Raw genomic sequence first — 8,958 nt, forward strand, 5'->3', positions numbered from 1 at the left:
CCATATACGATGCACAACCCTCTCATGCAGAAGCTTCCACCTCTACCACAGGTCAGGAGAACGCTTCCACCTCCCAAATGGAACATCACACAGCACCCGGTTCCATCAAAATTGCAAATGAGGAAGGGATAGAAGCCGATGATGGTGTAGTGGTAAGTTTGAACAATATTTTTTATTTTGATGTTCTTTCAATATAATTTGTTTTGTCAATCTTCTAATGTTTGTTGAATTGTTGCAGGATGCGTTTGAGCTTGATAAGGTAATGTTCACAGCACATTTGGGTGAGATCATTCTTTGGCCCATTACCTTGGCAAAGTCGCAGAGCATATCATGGTCTTTCGCAGCAAATTTTCTCCTCTAGGTCCTTCGGAGCTACTGAAGTGCAAGGCATTGTCGCGTGTTATTGGATACTCCAACATTACTCAGAATGCCAACAAAGTCATTTTGGTACACGACCTGGTTGCTATCAATGCCTTTGGATCAAACACTCATGGCAAGGCATTGACGGCAATGGCTATTTCTTTGGCATCAGGAGAGGAGGATGTTAGTGTTGTTGCAGCTAGATTTATATCTAGGAATCCACTAGGGGACTCAAAGACCCCTATTCTCGATGTACTCGAGCTAGCCAAGAAGAAAGATAGCCTGTGAGGCCTTTTGTATATATAAACATATATTTCAATGGATACATGACTACGTCTTTATTATTTGTTTTAAGTTATCATTGCTCGTCATGAATTCCATTGTATTTTGTTTAAGTTGTTGATGATATATTTTCTCCATCATTTTAATTGTGTTAATTTAATACATTTCTAGCCAATTTAGTATCATTTTCACCAATTCTAGGTATCAAAAGTTCATGTCTGTCAAATCCTAAAGGAATTTCACCATTTGCGCAAAAGGGAAAAGTGTCTGGCATATTGGCAGGACCCCAAAAAGCCCAAAACCCACCACGGTGTGAATTTGGGCATTCTAGCAAGTCCAGAATGCCCAAATTCATGCCGTGGCAAGTTTTGGGCTTTCTGGGGTCCTGGCAACATGTCAAACACTTTTCCCTTCTGCATGACGATGAATTTCCTTTAGGATTTAACAGAATTCAAAACTTACATTAAAATGATCGGTTATTGTGATGGTGTAGAGAATGTCGATAGTGTAGAGAATGGAAAACACACAACAATGCAATAGTGTACAGAATGTCGATATATTTTATTAAAAAAGATTGGCCCTTGGACCTTAGATACAAGATAGTGCCTTCAAGGGCAGGGGGTGGTCTAAGTCCTAAGAGTGGGTCGTAAGAGAATCTAGGGCTTGAAACTTGGGTCACTCCATATCCGCTTCGCCAGAGCCATGTCCTTGTCCATGACCGTGATGCGCTTTGGATGGATGCCACACAAGTTAGTGTCCTCGAATAGAGTGGTGGTCACTTGCTCCGCAGCCTCCTGGAGTGCCCCCATAGCTCCTGTGCTGAATCGCACATTGTCCTTGTATCCCTGTGCTATCTCCCATACCACACGTTGGAAGGGAGCACACGAGATCAAGTTGTTGGTGGTCTTCTATATTTGCCTAATCTCCCTTAGGGCCCGCACTCCTAACTTTGCTCTGTGTGGCTTCTTGACTCTTGGTGGAGGCTTTACAAGTACCCAAACACGATCCCATGGCCTCTTGTCTGCCTTGAATTTCTTCCGTTGCTCTTGTCTACATTGATCCTCCTCCGAGTCCTCCTCTCATAGACATCTTGAGCTTTGTCCTTCTTTGGGATGGGGCTTCCTCGGTGTCTACTTTACCCTCTTCATGGGCATAGGGATCATCTCTACGATGGGTTGTATCACTAGGAGAGGGAAGATGGTGCTCTTCCTGGTAGTCTGTTGGCCCTCAAGAAGCCTCTCTATGTCCGAGAGGTTATCGAACACATTTTGTTCGGGAAAGGGCTCTCATGGGGAGGGGAAGGCCAAGGGGAAGGCTAAGGGGAAGGTTGAGGGGAAGGCTGAGGGTCAGGATGAGGCTGAGGTTGAGGGGAAGACTGAGGGGAAGGTTGAGGGTGAGGCTGAGGTTGAGGGGAAGGCTAAGGGGAAGGCTCATGCACTTGAGGTTGGGGAGTGGGCTCATAGGACTTGGGGGAGGGCTCACGAGAGTTGGGGGAGGGCTCACGATAGTCCTGGGAGACCTTAGGAGAGTTGGGGGAGGGCTCACGAGAGTCGGGGGACATGCCACCGGACCCGGATAGGTTCATGTGCACAGATGCCACATAGGTGATGGAGCTAGAGGAGGAAGGGTGGAGGTGGTGTCTAGTGGGTCTAGCAGTGTTCTTCACTCTTGCCATTGAATAATGAGAGTTAGGGTTTTTTTGGTGTTTTATATGGGCCCATCATGTTTTGACATCCCTTTTAATTACATTTAGGGTTTCATCGTGCCCCCTACCCCTGCCCTAACCCCTCCAACCCCCCCCACCCTTGTCGCCCTCCCCCCCCATTGCCCTCCCCCTACTTGCCCCATCCACACCTGTCGCCCTCCCCCATACCCCCATCCCCCGCCCCCCCACCCTTACTACCACTCGACCCCTCCCCTTGCCCCACCCCACATGCCTCCCTTCTCTCCCCCCTCCTCCACCATGTCCCCACTTTCCCCAATGTCGTGAGTACAAAAATTGTGGTCAAAATAAGCAAGATATTAAAGAGTGAGTACACAAATTGTGGTCAAAATAAGCAATATATTTATTTCATATTTGTATAGAATTACACCATAGATTTTGTTGGTGGTTGGACCCATCTGCTCCCTTCTCTCACTCTAGCTTGCAACCAATGTGCGACTCCTCGACTCCCTATGGATGCTTTCCAAGCACTATGCCTTCTATTCTTTGATACAATTTGAACTGCTTTTGCAAGTTCTTATGCCTTTGCCTTTTCAAACTTCAAAGTCCTACCTAGTAAACATCTAAAAGCCCAGTCAAACATCTCATGCAATGCATTGCTGCGAGTGACACCACCACCATGCCTTGAGTTCTTGAAGTAGGCTGCCTTGGCACTATAGTACGACTTCTCCATGCCTTGTGTATTCCAAATGGACAAAGGACCCCAATTTTGTACAAACCATGGTCTGTGTGCATAGAGAATATGATACAAACATGATGAGAATCATTTTAGCCAAGCAAAAACTAGTTATAAAGCAAGTGCTATATAGTACGATGGTGCCAAGATTACCATGTAATGCGTAATGTGCGACTCCCCCCATGCTTTCACCATTAATTGCATAAACTCTTTCACAGCCATCCTGAACCTTTCATAATACATCTCATTGATTTGAACTTGGTGAAGCAATTTTATCAATGCATCTACCTTTGTCCATACTTTAGCTCTCAAAGTTGCTACTTGCGGATGAGAAGCCTTATTGGTCGTGCATTCACACAATGCTTTCTAGTATTCCCAACCCAAACTACTTTGAGACAATGTATCTTTGTCTCTCTCGAGATTGTGATTTGATAGGAATCTCCTTTTCTTCCCTCCACCCATGGACACCTTTGCAGGAAGATTCTGTGTTGCCCCAGACATTTTCTTATCCTCCTTAAGTTTGACATGTCCTCCATGGAATCCCATCTCTGACAGCAATTTCTCAGCGGAATTAAATTTCTGACAGCAATATCCCTTGGAATCCCATCTTTGACAGCAATTTCTCTACAGATACTTCTTGCGGAATTAAATTCCAAGCATAAACAAGATGCAAATACATCAACGCAACAGTTTTGCGTGTAAAGTGCATATGTGTACTCTCTCAAGTGGGATGGGCAAGATGGGATCCCACTTTGGATCCTTCTTGTCACGATTGGGAGCTTGCATTTGGATGCAAGATAGAATGCCATTCTCCCATTATAAGCCAGCCTTTTGCTTACATTGCGAACGCATGCAGTAAAGGCATGTGTTCATTGCATTTGCCCTTGTATCACAACCATGCAAGAACTTGAGGGTTTTCAAATCACTAGCAAAATGCCATTCAACTTGAAAGATTCCATGGCCATCGACTATCAATGTTTGCCCTTCCTCTTGTCTTTGGATCATCGATGGGAATCCTGTTCTATCTAGAACCCACTTCAATGTCTCATGGCACTCTTTCGGAGTCTCAAATGCTGCAAGCCACAATATATCTTTCTTTGATTGCATTGAGAAATATTGCTTTACTTCTTCGTCCCCTTGAATAAAGGCTAAGGCTTTATTCATCATGCAGATGCTGACTCTCTCTAACTTATGTTCTTTCACCAATTGAGCTTCATCCATTTTGATGACAAGTATGAGCTTTCCATTGCAATCTGTACAACAAAAGAGAAAAATTGTTAGGATAAACATGATATAGGAAATGAACTAAGTAAAGTGCAATGCTATGATGGATTTCCTCTTACCATCTTCTCTCATGCCATAGAATTTGACCATTGCTTGTTGCACTTTCTCAACATCTAAGTAGACATTGTTGAAAGAATTCATCTCAAAGGTTTGCAAGCCAGATTTCTTTTTACTCTTCCAAGTCATTGTGCCCCTTACGCAATGGTACCCTCCAAGCATTTCTCTTGCACATTGGTTTGTTTCTTGCCATGCATGTCTCAGAGACCAAGGTGTGGGTAGGGGCATTGTAGACTTCTTATACTTTCCCAAAATAGCAGACTTGAAAATTTTGAAAACAGATGTGTAATCTTCATGACTTACACCGGTAGTATCACAAGCTGCAAGCATCTCCTTTGCATCCACAATATCCTTGAAGTCCTTCATCACCTCTTCAGCAACTTGCACATGTAGGCGCATGTGTCTTGGGTCCCTTAGTATCCCAATGACATCACTTGACTTCAATAAACTAGCTAGAGCATATGAACAATCAATATCATCCCCGTCTGTTCTTCCCATCACATCTTCCATGAAGTTCCTAAGAATAATACAACAAAAACTTAGTCACAAACAGTGTAGCACAAAAGAGTGTAATCTCATTGGAACATTTGATAACCAACCTTGTAGCCTGGACTCTCCTCTTTGTAGCACCACCAATGGGTGCCAATGCATCCATGTTATGTAAGTACCTTCTTTTCCTCTCCTTCAATCCCAAAGGAGTTTCTTTCATCTTTTACACTTGTTCTTTTGCCTTCTCTCATTCCTTCTCTACGGCTCATCAAACTTGATTATATATAGATCTTTCCAAGCCTTTTTTGCACTCAGCTAGCTTACAGAGTAACTCTTCTAATTTATATCGCTCCAAGTCCAATGCATTTCGCTCTAAGTCCAATGCTTTGGCTTTATCATGAAGATCCTAGTTCTTCCTTTGAAGATCTTGCATAGAGTTATGCATTGCAACAATGGTGCTATTTCTTAAATGTGCTAGCATCTCTGCTTGGGGTCTGTGCATCTCCCTTGCTTGCCTAGCCATTGGCTGAGCATTGTTTAACCGATTGCAATAACCAAGCAACCCCGGATGTCCATTTCCAACAAACCAAACTAGCTCATGCATTGTATAGAAAGGAGGCCTCTTTTGGTTGGCAAGATCTAAAGAATTCAAGGATCCTTCTACCCAAAGGTTGAGATGCTTCTTTCCTTATGAATGAAGACTATGGATTTTGAAAGCTGCCCTCACTCCTAGACTACGTGTGCTTGCATATGCAGCCTCCAACTCTAAGTGAACCTTGTACTTGTTGGAGACATCCTCGAATGGTGCCACGAATAAAGGAGTGTAGAGAAGGAGGTGTGGAGATGCAAGCTTGAAGGAGCAACACATAGGAAGAGGGAGGGTGAGGAGGAGGAGGGATGGGGGGGGAGGACTAGTAGTTGAAGAGGAGGAAAGGGGGGCAGACTAGCAGGTGTGGAGGGTGAGGAGGAGTAGGCATGGAGGAGGAGGGAGGGAGGAGCAGGAGGGAGGGGGGAGGAGGAGAAGTGGTGGAGGAGGAGGGAGGGGGAGGAGGAGGAAGGGGGAGGAGGGAGTGAGGAGGGGGGGGGAGGGGAGGAGAGGGGAGGGGGAGGAGGGAGGGAGGGAGGGGGAGGAGGGATGGGGAGGAGGGAGTGAGGAGGGGGAGTGAGGGAGGGGGAGGGAGGAGGGGGAGGGAGGGAGGGAGGAGAGAGGAGGGAGGGAATTCAAAATTCGAATTTTGAATTTTGAATTTTTTGATTCCCATCTAGGTTCCACTATTGATTTGAACTATATTGTGCAAATATAGATGGTGAAGAGGACATCTCTGACTCTAAACACCTTGGAGATAATTTTGTTGCAAAGGAGGACCTTGGAAAGGTGGCCAGGATAACTTGCCCCCGAAGGTTGTCCCTAATGAAGATGTGTCTGGTAATGTTCCCATACCTAAGGATGTGCATGCGACAATGACAGATGATATCGCTGAAGTATTGAATGACTTGAGAAATCTTGAGAAGAAATTGGAGGCATCAGCTACTATCCAGATGGACATTGGTGATGACAGCCCTTGGAAAACGTGGCTACCATGCTGGGCAAGAAGAAGAAGTCCACTTTTTCTTCTCTACTTGAACCCTTAAAGAGACAAAAAATGCCATCCAAGACAACGGAGAATGCTATTGTTAAGAATGTTTTTAAACCATGTGCATGCAATAAGTTGTGATGTACAATGTCTTGTTGTTGAGGTCCAAGAATGTTGTTAAACCACGTGCTTGCAAGAAGTTGTGATGTACAATATCTTGATGTTGAGGTCCATGCCAAGGTGGAGCCAAGGGTCTAGCCCATATGGTGTTCTTTTACTTTTAAAAATCTTATATGCTATTTAGTAGATCCTATAGTTGTAACTTGGTCTCCAATAGTTGTAAAGACTTCTTAGTCCTTTTTATAGATGATAGATAAAATACCCTATTTTGAGGAAAACTCTTGTAAAATTGTTCTCTTACCATGGCAACCCCCATTTGACATTTATTTAAAGCTAACTAGCATATGTTCTATGGTACTTTACTCAGCATACTAGATATTCTACTCAGAGCACAAGTTATGCTATTAGGCATAAATTGGTATACATATGGTCCCAACTACCCTATGTTAGTTAGTTAGCATTCATGCAGAGAGTACTAACTTGGCATACTTCTACTCGTGTGCTACTTAGATAGCAATTGTAAGCTAATGTTTTATTCATAGAAACATACTAGCTAGAGGTACTCCACTTATTTCATCTTTTGTTGTTGGATTTTTGTTTTTTGTAGATCCATCAATATGTAATAGAGTTGCACACTCTTCAACTCTAGAGCTGCAGGATGGAATTGCGAAAGAGGTTGTTAACATCGTGAAAGACCTTATAGATGCAGGATATGAGCCAGAAGATATTGCAACTATGGATATCCTAGAGGACAGTCCCTTGAGCGCACCTGTTAAAAAGGATGCTGAGAAAGAAGGGCTAGGCCCTCCTAGGTTCGAGCGTCACTCCCACAACATAGTATACTGGGGTGTGTGGAGTGTAGTGCAAAGCTATTGTATCCAAGCCATTTGGGATGTATATTGGGGTGTGGAGAGCACAACACAAAGCTATTGTATTGAATCCATTTAGGCTAAGTAATTTCTGGGATATTTATATCTCTATATGTTGATTTGATATGGATCATTTTGATTTTTTCAATGTATGAATTTATATATCTGATGTTATATGTCTGATTTTATATGTCTAGCTTTATATGATGCACTATGATTTTTTATGGTTCATTATTAAGATTGTATGTTGATATGTTTATTATGGTTCATTATGCTCATATGTTTATTTCAAATTTGACTATGATTTGCCTTAATCTATACAGGTTTGTTTAAATCTATTTTTTCTTAAATTTAAATTTGTTCAAAATTATTTATTTATCTATATTTAAACGTGTATTTCAAATCTGTTTAGATATAATTAAACCAAACAATCTGGTCCCCAATTCAGTACACGTGGAAGAGACGAAAGTAGGATTGCATTTGTCCATACACGTCAATAGCAAGCTTGAAAAGAATGCATGCCCAAAATCAATCACTAGGTGGCGAAAGAGGCAGCAGAGGAGAGAACCAGCAAAATGGGATCAAATTTATAGGTGGTTTTTGGACATATTAGAAAGACTTGAGGCAAAGCCATCTGGAGTGGTAGCCATCCCTTAAATGGATCATCCTCAACTCTTGTGCCTACCTCCACCTGTAGCAAAAGTGGTGCCGATGCCTATCCATCAAGAACGAAGAGTTATGATCTTAGATTTGGTTCTAGTAAAGTTTTTTGAGTCTTATCATGGAGATATACCCCCACCTTATGCAAACCTAATGGGAAAACGTAAAGATTCCAAGGGACAAACCATGTTTATTTGTAGAGATGTTGCCTTCTTGGACTTTTGCATGTCATGGTTTGAAGTGTTTATTTGGAGCACATCCAGAAGAACAAAAGTAAACAAAATTCTCCGTGCATGCTTTCCACAACATTTTGAAAAGATAACAGTTCTGGCTCAGGAATACTATTATAATGCTAGACTCATGGTAAACAAAAATGGAGAGTTGTATGAGAAGCTTGTTATCTTCAAGGACTTGCCAATCATTTGGAACCAGTCATGGATGATTATTTCAAATTAATTTCATTAAAGAGCTAAACTTTTATATTGGTGTCGAAAGTTTGTATGCCGTAATAAAAATAAACATTTGAAGGATTTGCCAGGATTTGAAAGTCGTGCAAAAAAATTTTAAGTTTCACTAGGATTTAGTTTTTTTTCTTCAAAATTCAAAAGAAAATATATAAAAGTGTACTAGTTACATCCTATCAATATTGTGAAACTGAATAAATGGGCTCGATAAAATTTTGTCAAGATTTTATATTAATATATAAGCATAGCTTCGATAAGAACATCCATGGAACCAGTTCATGCACTTGTCAGCAACCAACAATATTATTTTGGATGACTCCTTATACAAGATTTGTAGAAACCCATCTGGAACATGGAGAGTACTTACAAATTTTGAGATGCAAGGTCTTAAAGAATTGTT

The sequence above is a fragment of the Dipteris shenzhenensis genome, chromosome 31 (assembly GCF_047967505.1).
Source record: "Dipteris shenzhenensis isolate YYH24624 ecotype China chromosome 31, Dip_SZ_1.0, whole genome shotgun sequence".
Taxonomy (NCBI): domain Eukaryota; kingdom Viridiplantae; phylum Streptophyta; class Polypodiopsida; order Gleicheniales; family Dipteridaceae; genus Dipteris; species Dipteris shenzhenensis.